The sequence below is a fragment of the Phyllostomus discolor genome, chromosome 1, assembly GCF_004126475.2.
Source record: "Phyllostomus discolor isolate MPI-MPIP mPhyDis1 chromosome 1, mPhyDis1.pri.v3, whole genome shotgun sequence".
Lineage (NCBI taxonomy): Eukaryota > Metazoa > Chordata > Mammalia > Chiroptera > Phyllostomidae > Phyllostomus > Phyllostomus discolor.
This window is the reverse complement of record NC_040903.2, coordinates 64,418,238-64,436,592: the sequence shown is the minus strand read 5'-3', so window position 1 is coordinate 64,436,592 and position 18,355 is coordinate 64,418,238. Positions and strand designations below refer to the sequence as shown.

At 38.9% G+C, this 18,355-nt stretch overlaps 1 long non-coding RNA gene across 1 annotated transcript; it reads right to left on the bottom strand.

Moving 5' to 3' along the window:
- Positions 1-14,304: 14,304 nt before the first annotated feature.
- Positions 14,305-17,877, bottom strand: LOC118499732. The gene is made up of 3 exons (XR_004902262.1): positions 17,638-17,877; positions 17,385-17,389; positions 14,305-14,346 (listed from the first exon to the last, which is right to left on the bottom strand). It is a non-coding gene; the product is annotated as an uncharacterized LOC118499732 (long non-coding RNA).
- Positions 17,878-18,355: the final 478 nt, after the last annotated feature.

Below are 18,355 nucleotides of genomic sequence, written 5' to 3'. Positions count from 1 at the left end.
AAAAATCCTAGAAGAAAACATAGGCAATAAAATCTTGGACATTGCTTGTAGTAATATTTTATCTGATATATTGCCTCAGGCAAGGGAAACAAAAGAAAAAATAAACAAATGGGACTACTTCTGACTAAAAGGTTTTTGCACAGCAAAGGAAGCCATCAACAAAATAAAAAGACAACCTCCACTGAAAGGGAGAACAGATTCATGATACATCTGATACAGGTTTCATATACAAAATTTATACAGAACTTACAAAATTCAATACCAAAAAAAATCCTAAAGCATCCAATTTAAAAATTCAGGTCAAAGATGGGAATAGACACTGCTCTAAAGAGGACATACAGATGGCCAATAGACATATGAAAAGATGCTCAACATCACTAATCATCAGAGAGAAGCAAATCAAAACCACAGTGAGATAACACCTCACACCAGTCAGAATGGCCATCATTAGTAAATCAACAAACAAAAAGTGCTGGTGAGGATGTGGAGAAAGGGAACCCTTTTCCACTGTTGGTGGGAATGCAGACTGGTGCAGCCACTGTGGAAAGCAGCATGGAGATTGATACCTCAAAAAATAAAAAATGATCTGCCTTTTGACCCAGTGATCCCACTTCTGGAAATATATCATTAGGAACCCAAAACATTAATTCAAAGAAATACAAGCTCCCCTATATTTGTTGCAATGTTATTTACAATAGCCAAGATATGGAAGTGGCCCAAGTGTCCATCAGTAGATGAGTGGATAAAACAACTATGGGACATTTATATAATGGAATAGAACTTGGATGTAAAAAAGAAGAAAAGCTTACCCTTTGTGAAAACGTGGATCAACCTGGAGAACCTTATGCTAAGTGAAAGACACCAGTCATAGAAAGACAAATACCATATGATTTCTCATATGCAGAATCTAATGAACAAAATGAACAAACATGCAAAATAGAGACAGACTCACAGATAGAGAGTGGTAGGACAGCAATGGGAGTAGGGTTAGGAAATGGAGGGATTTAGCAAAAAGGACTCCAACATGGACCACAGCATGGTGATTGTGGGGGTGTGGTTTAGGGGGATGAATAGTGATGGGAAAAAAAACACAGAAAAGTATTGTGCAAAAAAAAAAAAAAGAGAAGTGAAGTCACTGCTCTTGTCTGAGGAGATGCTCAGGTGAGGGGACTCAGGCAGTGACCTCACTACACTGAGCTATACTGAGCAGTGACCTCACTTTCTGATGCTAGACCCCAATAGACCTTATAGCCCTGGTAACCAGGCAGCCACATTCTAAACCTGCCCCTTCTCAGCTTGTTTGGCTGTAGACTTTGACAACCTGACAGGATGGATGTTTGCATGTTGTCTGCCCATGTCCCCAAGGCATGGCCCTGAAAGAGGCAGCACTGGGTTGCACTCAGCCCAGAAGCCTGTGGCCATTTTCGCGGCAGGGCCCAGAGGTAACACAGGGCAGTTCAGGGTGGTTTTGTTCTGGTCAGGCCACCGCTCTGATCCCACCTGAGCAGCCCTATGCCCCCCACCTTGTGTGTGTACACATGTGTGTGTAAAGGGGTTCACATGGGGAGGTTCTTCCAGAGTGGGAACAAGCTGGGGGTTTCAGAAGCCTGGTGGGCCAATCATGTTCACACCCCATGTCAAGGCTGGCTGGGTGGATGTGGATTGTGGGCGGCACCCTCTGCTCGTGGTTTATCCCCAGCCCTGGAAGTGAATCTCATTTCCCCTGCATGGAAGTCTGTGCAGACACAGGTCTGGCCTGGATCCAGGAGCAGAAGGTCCAGTGGGCAGAAGCAGCAGCAACTAAGCAACCGGGGCCAGGCAGGGCTTGAGGCTACTGGGCCAGCTGCTTGTCACTGTCATTGCAGAGCTCCACCCAGGTCATGGAGGAATGGCAGGGGGTTGATGAAGACCCCTGGCCTGTGTCCACCAGCGAGGGGCAGGTGTGCCACATAACCAAGGGCCAGAGCAGGCCCAAGGTGACTGTGGCCACCTGGGGTTCTTGGGAACCAGGGCTGGTTGCTGGCCTAGAAGGACACCACCCCCAAAGCTGCCTGGGCTCCACAGCCAGCTCACCATTTCTGACTGCAGCCTGGAGCATAGTACCTACTTTAAACACACAGGGCAGGGTGACGTGGAGCTCAAGGAGGCAGATCCCAAGGGTGAGAAGGTGGTGGAGTTGGGGGAGGCACGGGGGTGGAGACACATGTGAGCTTATGGGGAGGCGCTGGTGCCAGATGCACAGGGAGCACACGCAGCGGCTGACCAGGAGCACAGATGAGCCTCTGACTGCCCGTGTGCTGGACTGCCAGCGCAGAGGACGTCCTGGGATGGGTCCTGGGCTCTGACTGTGTACTGTCTGTGCGGGGGGCACATGGGAATGCAGGCCTTTGGGGGACCTTCTCTCCTCTCCAACTCCAGCACCAGCCCAGGAGGCAGAGCTGGCTCCTGCTTCAACACCAGTCATCCATCCCCAGGAGCCCAACGCAGGGGCAGACCAGGAGGCCGCTCCAGACCTAGAGGGCTGTCCTCCTCCAGTGGTCGTGCCACCTCTTGAGCTGTGCCACTCTGGAGCCTGAGCTGGCCTGTGCAGCCTCTCCTGACATGACTGAGGCCCCACCAGCCCTGCCAGAAGCTCCCTCCCTCGTTTGACCCTGCCCTGGTTCCCGCCACAGAGGAGCTGCCTCTGCAAAATGCCTCAGGGCCAGCTCTAGGGCCTCCTGTGACCCTGCTAAATTTGTTTACCTTCATTCTCTGACCTGTCTCTCTTATTTGCTTTCATTGTTATGTTTTCCTTTTTCTCCATGGCATAATTCAGTTTTTATTTGTTATTTTTATTAGTTGGGGTTCTTTTTTTTTTTTTCTTGTGTTCTTTTTCCTTTTTTGTCCTTTGTTTTTCTATGGTGTGATTCATTTTAAATAATAAACAAAAGATACTGTTTGATTTTAAATTTGTGTGTGCTGTTCCTGAGCAGGACGCACATTCACGACACTGTGCAAGCATCACCGCCACTGTCTGACTGCAGGTCACCCCAGCACCCCAAAGGGACGCCCTGTGCCAGAAGGTTTGAGCTGCTCTCCATCTCTGACCTTCACCTATTTGGGAGTTTCCTATCGATGGAATCTTACAATAGGTACCTTTTTCTGTCCTGTCACATATTTTGTTTGTTTTTCTCTGAAATAGCATTTTGATTATTGCAGATGGATTAGTGGTCATGGGTTAAAAAAATACAAAGAAAAAGCCTGTTTAGTCAGTAGGTTGGTGGTCTTGGGGAGGAGACCACTGTGCTAAGTGTGACCCCAGTACCAGGGGCCAGTCAGAACTGTTCCAAAAAATTCAATAGGAGGGAAGACTCTCAAGCTCATTTTAACAGGCCCTAATACTAAAACCAGATAAAGACACTACAAAGAAAGAAAATGATAAGCCGATACCCCTGGTGAACAAAGAAGCATATATCTTCAACAAACTATTAGCAAACCGAGTCTGGCAATACATTAAAAAGATCATACACCATGATCAAGTGGGATTTATTCCTGTGATGCCTGGTGGTATGGTATCTGCAGATGAGTTAGTGTGATTCACCACATAAACAAAAGGAAGGATAAAAACTACATGATCCTATCAATAGAAGCAAAAAGAACATTTGATGAAATCTAGCACCCATGTATGATCAAAACTCTCGGCAAAGTGGAAGTAGAGGGACTATACCTGCTCACAGTAAAGGCCACGTATGACAGACCTACAGCCAACATCCTATTCAATGGGCAAAATCTGCAAGCATTTCCCTTTAGACAGGGGAAAAGGCAGGGAGGTCCCCTTCCACCTCTCTTACCCAACATGGTAGTGCAAGTTCTAGCCATAACAATCAGACAAAAAGAGGAAATTAAAGGCATCCAAACTGGAAAGGAAGGAACAAAACTGTCATTATTTGCAGGGGACATGATACTCTACAGAGAGAACCCTAAAGCTTCCACCAAGACTACTGAAACTGGTACATGGATTCAGCAAAGTAGCAGGATACAAAATTAATATTAAAAAATCAGTTGCATTGCTATACACCAATAATAAACCATCAGGCAGGGAAACTGAGAAAACCATCCCATTTATAATTGAATAAAAATAACAATAAAATACCTAGGAATATAATTAACCAAGGATGTAAAAATACCAGTACTTGGGAAAATATGACACTGAAGAAAATACAAATAAGTCAAAGTACATACTCTGTTTATGGTTAGGGAGAATTAACATCATTGAAATGTGCATGTTACCCAAAGCAATCTGTAGATTCAATGAAATTTCCATCAAGATTCCAATGATTTATTCTACAGAACTAGAGGAAATATTTAAAAAGTTTACATGGAACCACAAAAAGCCCTGTGTGGCAACAGTGATCCTGGGAAAGAAGAACAAAATTGGAGGAATCACACTACCTAGTATCAAACTATACTCTAGGGAATATATATCCAATTGTCTAGAGGTCAGCCTCAGAGCTTTTTCTGGCTTGAAATAAATTCAGTTGGTTTTTTGCACGATTGTTTATGATGTGAATTATTCAAGGGACTCTTCCCTCAATTGCCTCCTTCATCTTTACCTTTATTTGGCTCTGTTAAGTCTGGGGTATAACCAGGCTCAGAGTTGATATCTCCTAGAAATTAATGTCAGGACATTAATTCTGGGAGACGTGCTTTCATAGGTGAAAAACATCAAGGAGAGTCATCGCTAATGGATGCAGGCTTTGTAGTAAGAACATTTATAGGTAAGTAAACACAATTCTTTTGGATGGAGCAAGCAGTTTGAACTAGCTTCTCTTGACCTCACTTCTGCAGACTACAGACTTGATTTCAGTGTGGTCCCTATAAATCTCTGTAATTCATCTTAAATTGGTGCTTGCCAAAAGCAGCTTCAAAATCTGATAAATGCCCCTCCACCAGTCACCATCTACCACACACACATGAAGAAGTGAATAGGCTGTAGAATTTCACAATGGCAATACATCTTTTCAAGAAATGTGTAGTTTGACATAGGCAAAATGTGCACATGTCACAACAGTCTAGGTATTAAATACCCCTTAGAAAAGAGAGTTTAGTGGCAGAAGACAGGGAATCCCTTTTATGGGACTATTAAGCACAAAGGGCACAGAACGAGGGTCAGTGGGAAGCAGCTGGCAGTGATCCCAGAGACAAAATGGTCCAAACTGCACTAAGAGAAATGTGCTCTTGAAGCAAAAGACTGGAAACCAGACAATTGGTGGAGCCTCAGTCTCCAATGCACACCATGATGCTGGAGGTTTAATCAGCTTAGTGCCTGGCTTACTGATAGGGTGGTTTGAAAGTCAGCAAACCGGGCCTTTTTCCTTCTCCATGAAACTAATCTCTCAGGTAGCTTGCTGGCCCTCCTCACACAGCTCTTCTGTGGCTTAAAGAATTCAGGATCTTCTGGAGACTCTCTAGAATAAAGAATTCTCATTCCTGGATGACACTGAAAGATTAAATTGAATGCTCTTGCATGATGAAACAGTGGTCCTCTAAGGAAATGCTTCTAGAAAGTTGAGGCTTCAGTCCAACCCTCATAATGATTAACATAGATTATCATTGCTGGCAGTTTATAGTGGGCATCTTAAAAACTCAATATATGGATCGAGAGAGTTCTATGAGCCTCAAGGCCCGAAGCTCCACACTGGCCTTTTGTCTCTGTCTCCCGCCGGCTGCAGGGTTGATGTGGGAGTCACCAAACCACATTGAGCTGCAGCTTCCCTTTGCAAAACAGAGAACAGTGCCCAAATGAACTGCATGAGGCAATGATATATGTAAAACCACTATGAAGTCAATAATGTTTCACCCAGCTATCAGTGTCTCATAATGATTGATGGCCAATGCATTGGAAAGAAAAGACTGGTTTATGGCCCACAGGAGTGTGAAAACTCACAGGAGGAAATTAAAGGAATGGAGATTTAAATAATCAAGGATGAAGAGATTTGCCAGCACAGGCCAACTTTTATGTTCCTTTCAAGTTCATGTGATCATGGTGCATAAAATATCCCAGATGAGTTGAAGTTCATTTAGCTGAGATGATGTGCAGGGAGGGCAATTATTTCCTTCCAAATGCACCTGACAAAGCCGGGCGGCCTCATTTCCCATAAGAACACACTGCTGCTCTATTAGCTGGATAATTAAACACGTTTTATGTCAAAACACTCTTAATATAAAAGAATGAAGCAACTATGTTTTACTATGATGGTGCAAGGTTTATGGCATGAGTAAAGAAGAATCAATATGATGAATTTTTCTTCTTTCAAGAATAAAAGAGTTTCATTTTAACCTCAGAAATAAAAACCATTATACCATGATATAATCTATAGTTAGCACATTGAAAACTCCATAAAAATATTCAATATTTTGAGGAAGCCTTAAAGCATACTGTGTAATAAACCACATTACCACATAACCACAGAAGATTAAACCCAAATTATAGCATTTTTCAGAGAGAAATGGGCTCAGTCAAAATAGCAATTTCCTTCATCTCCTCCAAACCCTCTAATTGTTTCCTTAACCTTGAGCTCCATTTGATTTACAATGACTTTTTAAAAAGTTTATATGAAATGAATTTCAATGTTTGAATGACATTCCTTTACAGTTCCTTCAAACTCTTCATCTTGCAGATGGAGAAAGCCCAGTACTGTAACAGGACTTTACACCCCACTTTATTTTGATACCCCAGAAAGAGTTGAGGTGGAGATGATCAAACAAAAAAACTCAAACTGAAATAAAATGCAACTTTCCTTTATTAAGAAATATAAGCCTTTACAACTTGTTTTATTAAGGAAAATTACAATTTTATTCTGTTCTTTAAAATTCAGCCTATGATCTCCAAGTTAATGTTAAAACCACATTACCACTATTTTGTTTATTTTAAAATCTGAAGTCATACTCATACATTGGTCTAAACACAAGTCAATTATCCCATGTTTAATTGGGATTAATTAACCCCATATTTTTGTTGATTCGTGTTCCTTCCATCCATCTTGAACTGTTAATATAAAAATCTCAGGCTGGTGGGTATCTCAGATTTGGAGGTGAACTAACGCTGCAAATGCCTGTGGGAGAATTTTGCTTCTGCATGCTCAGCCATGGTATGTGTCGACCCTCCTACAGAACCTAAAACACCTATTGCTGTCATAGATCAAAGTTATGAAGTACATTTACATTTTTGCACTTACTTTACATATTTTCAAAAAAAACGTAAAAATAAAAGCTTATCTTATTTCCTTTTTACAAAAGAGCTGAGCTCAGAATAGTCCTAAAATACTAGCTTTACTTTAGATTCCACTTTCACATATTTATTTCCTATTAAAGAGAAAAAAATGAGGTGTAGTGAAGATTCCTTGGAAGCCCGCCTTTTAGCACCCCCTCCCCACCACTCATGTAAATGACCTCAGGTATGTCGCTGTTCCCTCTTTACCAACCAGATGCTTGCTCTGTAAATTCAGGAATATGTTATATGTTGTGACAGTTGTTGCTTGGTTTCCCCTAAATAAGCAGTAACTGTGCAAGTCTCCTGGGCTTTCCCATGAAAATAAACACCTTTGAATTGATAAAGCAAAATGAATAAAAATAAGATAAAACATAATAAAGCCAGGATGTAAATGAAAGCTTTATGAGAACTCAAAACATACCCAGTCTCCTCCATTTTTGTTTTTATTAGCATCTGAAATTTGATATATATGTTAATACCTAGTAAAGAATTCTTTGTTGTTGCAGGAAGACATTCAAAAAATCAAAATATTTGACTCAAAATGTTAAAGCTATAACAAGAAAATCACAAGAAAAAAATCCATGCATATAATGAAAAAAACAAACAAACAAACCCAGTCCTTACTGTGTTGCAGACAATATTTCATGTGCGGGGAATACACATTGAACAAAGACTCTGCCCTCCAGCCTCACTTCAAATATTGCTAATGTACTCAAAAATGTATGTTGAATTCTTACTTTTTTCCTTTGTTAGACTATATGCTTAAGGGAAAATTTGAAATAATACATTCATGAAGGTGAACACCAAAAACATTCCAGTCCTCACAAATGAAGCATTAATCCCCGCTTCCTCCAGGAATGAAATCTCTTCTCTGTATTAACCACCAGGACCAGCATTACTCACTGGGTAAATGATCATTTGTGAGACTGTTGTGATTAATTGCAATGAACTAATTTATCAAGTGCCACATGAAAGATGCGGTTAGGCGCTGGAACAGATGCATTTGATGCGAGACAGGATAGAATGCCTTGCCTGTAAGGCAGCTAGAATTCACATATATGAGACACAGACACACAAGGCCAAGGTTGACAAAGTGTCTTTCTACATCACGTGAAGCAGAGGATCTGCTTTGTAGATGAGTGACAGATTTTGACTTCCAGTTTCTCTTTGCCTTGGTCTAGCTGAAGGTAAATAGTCCATCAGTTCATAAAATTATGTCTCTAAAATTCCCATCCTTGGGCCCCATCTATGGCTTCAGCATCTCCCCACTTCTGCCATGGGAAAACTTTGTGATAATGCTGTTTTTCAGGCACCCTGTATTCCTTCATTTTTTCATTCCCTCCCTGTGACCCAAATTGGGAAAGTTCCAAGAGAGACTCCAAGAGTCTCTGACAGAAAACAATTCATTTTAAAATGTTTGCCCAACTTGACATTGCATTTTCTCTAAAGGCTTTATTCGATGCCTTTCCCCACTCTGCATCTCTCTACAATACTTCCTACCCTCAACTTGCAACTTTTTGTTATAACCTCTTTTCTTAAAGATTTTATTTATTTATTTTTAGAGAGTGTGGGAGAGAAGGAGGAAGAGCAGGAGAGAAACATCAATGTGTGGTTCTCTTGTGTGTCCTTCCTGGGGACCTGGCCTGCAACCCAGGCATGTGCCCTGACTGGGAGTCGAACCAGTGACCTTTTGGTTCTCAGGCCCACACTCAATCCACTGAGCTATACCAGCCATGGCTATTAGAACTGTCTTGGTTATAACATTTTCAGAATCTAAAGGACTCCTGAAATCACATTAGGCCTTTTCAACTGGTCTAAAGACATGATTTTCAACCAGTGTGTCATGAGAATTTCTAAAATATGTAATACCTGGCTATTTAGTGAGGGGCACTGACCTTTCTTCCCTTAGATTATCAAACCAAAAAAAATGACCACAGGCAACACAACAACAGCTGTCCAGTTGCATCTTATTGGTCATGTTGCATAAAGGTTTCATCTAATTGGTTAATTCTTGGTACCAGAAATCCTTACACTATTCAATTATAGGTATCTGATTTTTAAAAAGTCACTTTGGAGCAAATTTGGTAGGAAATTACTATTATTTTTTAATTTTTTCAAAATTATACCTATTTTTGTCAGATTGGCATAAAATATATTTCTTGGTGTGCTATGGAATTTTCATGTAAATCAAGGTCAATTTACAGTATTGAAAAAGAGGTCATAAAAGAGACCCAAATGACATTGTAATTTTGTAGAAATTCCTCACTCGCTGGCCTGCATGTACTCTCATGTGTGCCATGAGATGAAAAAGGTTGAAAATCACTGATCTGAATGAAAACCTGAGGTTGGACTTTTGATGGGTGACAAGGGGAAAGGCAAGTCACACGGGCAATCTGGGGACGTGCCCTGAGAGAGCTGAAGGAGACGAAGCTCTGGGAGGTCTTCTTCCAGGTTGCACTGCTAAAGGACAAAGATGCTAGGTCTCTTCATCACTGACACCTTTAAAACATTTTAATGAATCCCCAAACCCTTAACATAGGTTTCTCTAGGTAAACAGCTTTCAATTTTGTCCTTTCAACTGATATTCGTGATAAATGAGTCTAGTCTATCCTGTGACTCTCAGTGCTACCCAGGAAACACCCAAGTCTGCTTAATAGCTGTAACTACCTCTTTCTTTTCCAGAGAAAGCACTCCAGAGCTGTTCATGAAGATAACCTTAAATTCACTACATTTTTTTTTAAAAAGTAAATCATTTACTAACTTGGGCAATTTTAACTCTTATTAGTTACAACTTACTGAGAATGGACCTCACAGCTAATACTGATATTTCTTTTGAGAGCTACTATCAAAGACCTTGCTCTAACCAATGGGCCAGCAAGCTTCTGTAAAGAGCCAGATCATAGATATTTTCACTTTTGTGGGCCATACAGTCTTTATGGCAACTATTTGATTTTGTCACTGTAGCCCGTAAATGATGCCTAACTGAATGAGTGTGCTGTGTTCCAATGAAACTTCCTTTACAACAATGAGTTGGCTGGATTGGGCCCAAGGGCCATAGCTTGCTGACTCCCTGCCAACCAATTCTCACCCTGTTCTCAGGCTCACACAGGGCTACTCCCAGCTCATCTAGCCTTGACCCATCTCGGGTGGCCTTCTCTGCTTTTGTTCAGCACATCATCCTCTCTCCTCCAAACAAGGCCTCCCAGTAGGTACTTTATTCTTTCCTGAACACCTGATGTTATTTTACTTGCATTTCTCAAGCTGCTGTTTTCCTTCAGTCTGATCCTGACACATATTCCCATGTCTTCTATTATTGTGTCCACTGTAATACATACTTTTGATAGAGAAATGCATTTCTTTCAATAAGTGGGAATGCATTTCCTCCATTAAAAAGAGTAACTACTGCATTTATAAATTTTCCAGTCAGCAGTAATTATTGCCAGAGAGAGCAAGATTTCTAATTAACAAGCAAATTCCAAATTCTAAATGGTTTGCCAGACGACTTAATTTGATCTGTTGCTTTTTTTAATTTCCCTACAAGGAATCTCGGCTTGACTTTATCCCCATCCACTCAGTTGTTTTCTTTAGCTTACTCTTGGTTGTATTCTAGGTCATGTTAATTATTCCCACTTATGGGTTCACTTACCTCTGGGAGAGGACCTCTTAGCCCATAGTGTTCAGAGAATGTCAAAATCTCTTTGGCCCATAGTTCTGCTGGTTTTACCTCATACAACAAAAGCAATTACTGATCATGGCTTTGTTTACTTTTTGGGTCTAACTCTTTCTCTCTCTCCCTCTTCCTCTTTCTTTTTTGCCTGCAATCTCCACCTTTATAACCTAATAGAACATTAACATTCAAACAAATTACACAAAAGTTTCTTAGTTTTACTAGAAAAGTAAAGTCCAGAGATAAGGTGAAGGTACTGTGCTAGAGAATGACAGGTGTAAGGTTGACAAGGTAAGTGATGAGGATTTTGGAAAGATGATACCTTGAGTGCTTTCTTACTGTTCTCCCCTCTTGACTCCAGTTTCCACTGTTTCTGCACAGCCTGGCACCTGGTCTCGATGAGCAGACCTGGAGGATGTGACAAACCCTCTGACCAGACCAACAGGAGGCGACTTCCTTCTTAATGCCAGATCAACTGTATTAGTATCCTAATGCTGCTGTAACAAATCATCACACGCTTAGTGGCTTGCAGCAATGTTGACTTATTATCTTAATTCTAGAAGTCAGAAGTTCAAGAAGGGTCTCTGGGCTAAAATCAAGAGGTCAACAGGGCTGACTTCCTTTAGGTATCAGTTTCCTTGCCTTTTCTAGTTTCTAGAGGCTGCCCACATTCCTTGGCTCCTGGCTCCCTCCTCCATCTTCAAAGCAGGGCAGTACACTCTTCAGTCTTTGCCTGACTTTGACACTCTTGCCTCCTTCATTCACTTATGTGAACCCTTGTGATCACCTGGGCCCACCCAGATGATCCAGGATAACCCCATCTTAAGGTCAGTGATTAATTCCCTCTAAAAACTTAATTTCCCCTTGTGATTTTAATATAACCTATTCACAAGTTCTGGGGATTAAGACATTTTTGAGGGGCAATTATTCAGCATACAACAACAAGTGAGTCTAGATTTTCACTAATGAGAGTTCTGGAGGCATCTTTATGCATGTCTCATCAAATTCCTGGATTCTAAAACCAAAATAAATTTTTAAAAGACACTGGACAGAAAATATAATAATTTACATACACATACACAACACACCAGGCTGGCATTAAGTTCATGTGTAGAATGACCATGGAAGATGATGGACATCTGGAGATTATTGGGAGAAAGAACACCCTGGCAACCCAAGAGACATGCATCTATCTAAGATATCATCCACTCCTCAAAGAAAACAAAGGTATTTATTTATAAATATGCAAGGACTCTAAAAATGCATTCCATGAACCTAATCCAAAGACAATATTCAAGAAAAAATGTTTAGAAAAACAACAAAATATTCAGAACTAAGATCAGAAGATAAAGATGAAAAAACAGTGTTCAGTAATGAACCTTAAAGTTTATAAATCATTAAATCTAAATAAAGAAAAGTAGAATATTAACATTAGAAATTAGACACTTAACTTTTTGACTGACCCTAGTTGTAGAAATCTAATTATCTAATTTACAATCTTAATTGATGGGAAGCCTTGAGAGAAAACTAGTCTTGATGACATAAGTCTTCAAGGGTTGTATTGATACGGCTTTTTTTTTTTAGCAAGACCAGCAAGAGAATGGTGAAATATATTTACATTTTGGTGACTACTAGAGTACTCTAACTATACAAAAAATAAAAAAACAAACAGCAGTGCAGAAAACTACTCAAAAGGGTTCATGGTCTTTCAGATTAAATTTGCTCAGAGTTGCTTACTTACTGTCCTTATACTTACTGACAGTTATGAGAAAAAAATAAGTCTTCCTGAGAATAGAAATATTTGGCAATCAGGCTTGTAACTATAATGGTTTAACCACAAAGCTTGAAAACATTGTTATAGGAAATTGATTTTGCTCACTTCAGTTGTAAATGAACTCATCAGATTTGTGATAAATAATAACCTACACTCTGAATGTGAACTTTCTGGCCTTGTGATAATGAATCTACCATACTGCACCTTCTTCTGTTTTTCAGAGAGCTTTTAGTTTTTCATCTCTTCCTAACAGCTGCAGAAGTAATTCAAGTGCTGCTTCTGACAGACCTGATCCATGTACAGTGCAAAGTTTTTTTCCTCCACACAATGTAAATGAAATACTAATAGTCTTATACTAAAAGTTATACATTTAGCAAAACTTAGGAGGTGAGGGAGAGGGGAGAGATTAAGGTAAAATTATGAGTATTTTAAGTGTATCTTCTCTCAAGTGCATAGGGGAAGGCAGTGGAGAGATAGAATATCTAACTGTGAAGAAATAGTATCTCGTTTTCACATAATAGTAAAAAATTATGTTTGATTATGGACTATTTGTTCACAAAGAAGAAAAACAGACACATTTTCAAAAATTGGAATTTTAAAGATCCCATTCTCTGATTATTATCTAACAAAGTTATGCCTCTATTACTCAGAAAATAAGAAATTCTCTTCTAAATATATCTTGCATAGAAGAGAATAATCAGTATGAGATCATGAACTGAAGAGGAAGTAATGAAAGGAACACCACTGCATTCTAAAGCCTCTGGAACACAGTGAAAACTATACTCAGTGGAAAATTATAACCTGGAATGCTGTGTCTGGGGACCCCAAGACCACCCTCAGGCTTGATAATTCACTAGAAGGACTCAGAGGACTCACAAAAGCTATTATACTCATAGCTATGGTATATTGTAGGAAAATATATGGATTAAAATCAGCAAAGGGAAAAAGTGCATGAGATGATGTCCAGGAGGAATCAGGTGCAAGCTTTCACACGTCCTCCCCCAGTGTAGTAACACAGATTCACTTCCTTCTCCCAGCAAAGTCTTGCCAGCCAGGGAAGCTCACCTGACCTTTGGTGTACAAGGGTTTTACTGGGGGTCAGAAACATAGGCACATGGTGTCTAGGTGACTGGCCTCTGTATAAGCTCTTCAGACTCCAGCTCCCCAGAGCAAAAAATAGACATTCACAAAAAAATCACAGTTAGCAGAAACTGCCTGATTAAACTGGGACCATGCGGCCCCAGGCCCCAGGCATGAGAACACATTCTGGTCAGGTGGAACATGCTGAGGGCTCAGAGCTCATCTCCCAGAGCCAGGCCAAGGCCAGGCCTGGAGACAGGCCCTTCTTGGGAATGTCCAAAGTTTGAGCAGCCAGACCTGCTTTGCTAGCACCTTCCTGCACAAATACCTTCATGATTACTAAAAAAAAATAAATGAAAGAACTGTAACATAGCTTTAAGAAATTAGAAACAGCCCTGGCTGGCATAGCTCAGTGGATTGAGCGTGGGCTGGGAACCAAAGTGTCCCAGGTTCGATTCCCAGCCAGGGTACATTCCTAGGTTGCAGGCCATAACCCCCAGCAACCGCACATTGATGTTTCTCTCTCTCTCTCTCCCCCCCTTCCTTCCCTCCCTAAAAATAAATAAATAAAATCTTTAAAAAAAATCTAAGACATGAAATATTAAAAAAAAAGAAATTAGAAACAAAATAAAAAACAAAATAGCAGGAAAGAAAGTTAAGATAACAAAGAGAAACAGAAAAAAATGTGTCCCAAAGCTAATTCTTCCACAGACCAATAAAATAGACAAACTCTCTGTAGCTTAATCAAGAAAGAAAGAGACTAGACATTATAACTGATGCCTCAGAAATAAAAAGGATTCTAAGAGGTGATTATAAACAATTATATGCCAAAAAATTGGATAACAGAAAAAAAAACGAATTAAGTTTCTAGAAATAGACAACCTGCCAAGGTTGAATCATGAAGAAATAGAAAAGCTGAACAGACCAATAATCAATAATGAGATTGAATCATAATAAAAAATATCCAAACAAAAAAAGCTCAGGGCCAGGTGGCTTCACTGGTAAATTCTATCAAACATTTATGAATAATTAACATCACTACTTCTTATTCTCTTCCAAATAAACTGAAGAGGAAAACACTTCCAAACTCATTTTGCAAGGCCACCATTATTCCAACACCAGAGCCAAAGACACAACAGCAACAACAACAACAACAACAACAACAACAAACTACTGGTCAATGTCCCTGGTAATGCACATAAATGCAAACATCCTCAACAAAACCTAACAAACTGAATTAAGTAGCACATTAAAAGGATCACACACAATGACTGAGTGGGATTTATCCCTGACATGCAAGGACAATTCATTATATGCAAATCAATCAGTGTTATAAACTACATTAACATATTGAAAGATAAAAATTAGATGATTTCATAATTAGATGTAGAAAAAATATTTGACAAAATTCAACATTCTTTCATGGTAAAAAAAAAAAAAACCCTCAACAAATTAAGTATAGAAGGAATGTTCCTCAACACAATAAAGGTCATATGTGAGAAGTCCACAGTTAACATCACACTCAACAGTGAAAAATTATATGGCCCAGCAATCCCACTTGTGGATATTTATCCAAAAGAACTGAAATCAGTAACATGAAGAGATATTAACATTCTCATGTTCATTGTAGCATTGTTCACAATAGCCAAGCTATGCCCATTGAGGAATAAATGATAAAGAAAATGTGGTATATACACATAATGGAAATTCAGTCTAATTATTCTGTCTAACCAAAAGAGGAAATCCTGCCAAATACAACAACATGCATGAACTTAGACATTATGCTAAATGAAATAACCCAGTTATGGAAAGACAAATGCTGCAGGCTCCTATGTATGTGAGGGTTGGAAATAGTCAACTCATAGAAGCAGAGAGTAGATTGGTGGTAACCAGGGGCTGGGGGGTGAGGGAAATGGATAGTTGTATATCCAATGGGTATAAAGTTTCAACTATACGAGATGAGTAAGTTTTAGAGATCTGCTGTACAACATGGTGCCAGTAGTTAACAATGCAGTATTGTATACTGAAGAGTTTGATAAAAGAGTGGGTTTCAAGATAAGTGTTTTTACTATAAAATAGGGCATGGATAGAAAGAAACTTTTGAGGTGATGGGTGTATGTTTATGTTCAAACTCATTAAATGTACACAGTAAGTATGTGTGGCTTTTGTATATCAATTACACCTCAATAAAGCTGTTAAAAATAACTAGCTTCCCAAAATAAAAGAGATAAAATATACACAGGATTAGAACTGAGAAAGAAAACATAAAAATCAGATAAGACACTAAAATCATTTTAAGAAAATCCTAGGTATAATTCATAGCAATAAAGCTCAAAATCTAGAGGAAATGTGTGTTTTCTGAGCAAAATATAAACTTCTAAGATGGATCCCAGATCAAACAAGTTACCAGAGAGTGGATTGGAAAGATGATTAATGATTCACCATAAAAATGACAGCAGTAGTATTGTCACAGCTGAGTTCCAACAATAAAAAGTCTAATTTTGGTGGTGTTTATAGAATTCTAGACCCTAAAAAAATATTAAAGTCTTCCAAATTCATTTCATGAAGCCATTATACAGTAACTTCTATTCAAAAACAGGTATAAGTGGAATGAAGGGAAAAGAAATACAGACCAATTTCACAAAAATACAAATGCAAAACAGTCTATTAGCAAATAGAATCCAGCAACATATTAAAGAGATAAAATACATTATGATCAATAAAACTTATTTCATAAATTCATGGATGTTTTAATATTATGAAATCTATCAACACAATCCATTATACTAACAAATGAAAGAGGAAAAGCATATGGCATTGCAATGGATGATGAAAAGTCAGTTGATGAAACTAAACAACTTAGTCTAATAAAATTCTAAATGATAAGAATAGAAGAGAGATACATAAATAAGATAAATATTGCTTACAAAAGCAATATAAAACATCATCCAAAATGGTGCAGCGATAAAGCCATTTTCATTAAGACCAGAAACAAGGCAAGGAGCCCTGCTCTTCACATTGAGACACAATGCTGCTTTGGGAAACCTGGTGAGACAACATGCGTGGGGGACGATAATGTGCTTGAAGAGAGAAAAGCTTCTACTCTGTGTAAGACTATATGCCTAAAAACCTCAAAGCCCTAGTTAAAGCAAAAACAAAAACTAGTAGATTAATACAGGAATTATTTACAGTGTACAGATACAAGGAAAATACACAAAAATCCCTATAGTGATAGTTGTCTGTATATCATAATAATCAGCTGCAAATTGAGATATGGAAAATTGCATTCTCAATTGCATCAAATTTTAAAATATGTAAAACAAATTTATTTTAGCAAAGGATCTGTAATAATCAAAACTATGAAGTTTTAATGAAGGATCTAAAAGGAAACAGAATAAGTGAAAAGCTGCACTGTGGGAAGACAAGGCTGTAATGTCTCAAATAGTCTGTAAGTGCAATTCTCACATGAACATATTTTTTTTGGAATTTAATTTAAATAAATAATCCAAGCTTATGTTAAAGCACAAATGTTTGAAACTAGTCAAAAATTATAACAAACTGCTGTCTTTTTTGGAATGAGGAGCACCTTGGGACTCTAGTATTCCCTAAACCTTTTCTAGAGAAGGGAAAGCTACTGAAGGCTTTTGAACAGGTGAGTAAATGTTTTAGGAAAATAATGTAGAGCAATGTGCCAGACCAGCAATTTTCAACCTCTTTTATCTCCTGGCACATGCATTACAAAAATTCTGTGGCACACACAAAAAATATATCATGCTTTTGCTGATATGACAAAAATAGGTATAATTTTCATTGATTTACAAAAATAATAATAGTAATTACCTACCCTTTTTGCTCCAAAGTAACTTAAAAAATCAGGTGCCTAGACTTGTATGTAAGGATTTCTGTTACCAAGAATTAACCAATCACATGCAACCTTGTTCTGCAACATGACTGATACGATGCAACTCTACTATATGATCTATGTATTTATGGTTTAAGACAGGGCATTCACACCAGATGGCTATTGCAGTGTTGGCTGTTGTCATTTTTTTATTTGACAATATAAGGGAGAAATGGTCAGTGCTCCTGACTAAAGAGTCACATACTGCATGTTTTGAAAATTCTTGTGGCACACCAGTTGAAAATCACTGTGCTATATACACTAATGGTTTTCCTTTGTGAAGACATAACTCCCCACCTGGCAGCTGACTGTTTCATGGGCTGACATCATCAGTGAAACATTTCTTTTCTTCACTTGTCACTCGGCTGCCCTTAGTGATTTATATCACTTTATAACTTTGTAGTTTCCTTTTCCATGGAACAAGGACAGGAAAAGAGGTTAATGTAAACTACATTCTAAAGTACCTGGTGGGAAAGAGACCTCATGAAATCTTGATGAATTCTGAAGACCTGATGAATTCTGCTACAATTGTGTTAAAATACAAGGAGTGTCACCATAGCAGTCTTAATGAAAGACATTAGCATTTATTATTTAAACAATTTCATACTTACTTTTAAATATGCCAAGACTTTATTTTTAAGCATATCCACCTCAGAGAGGGGCCCACCTCAAATGGTCCTT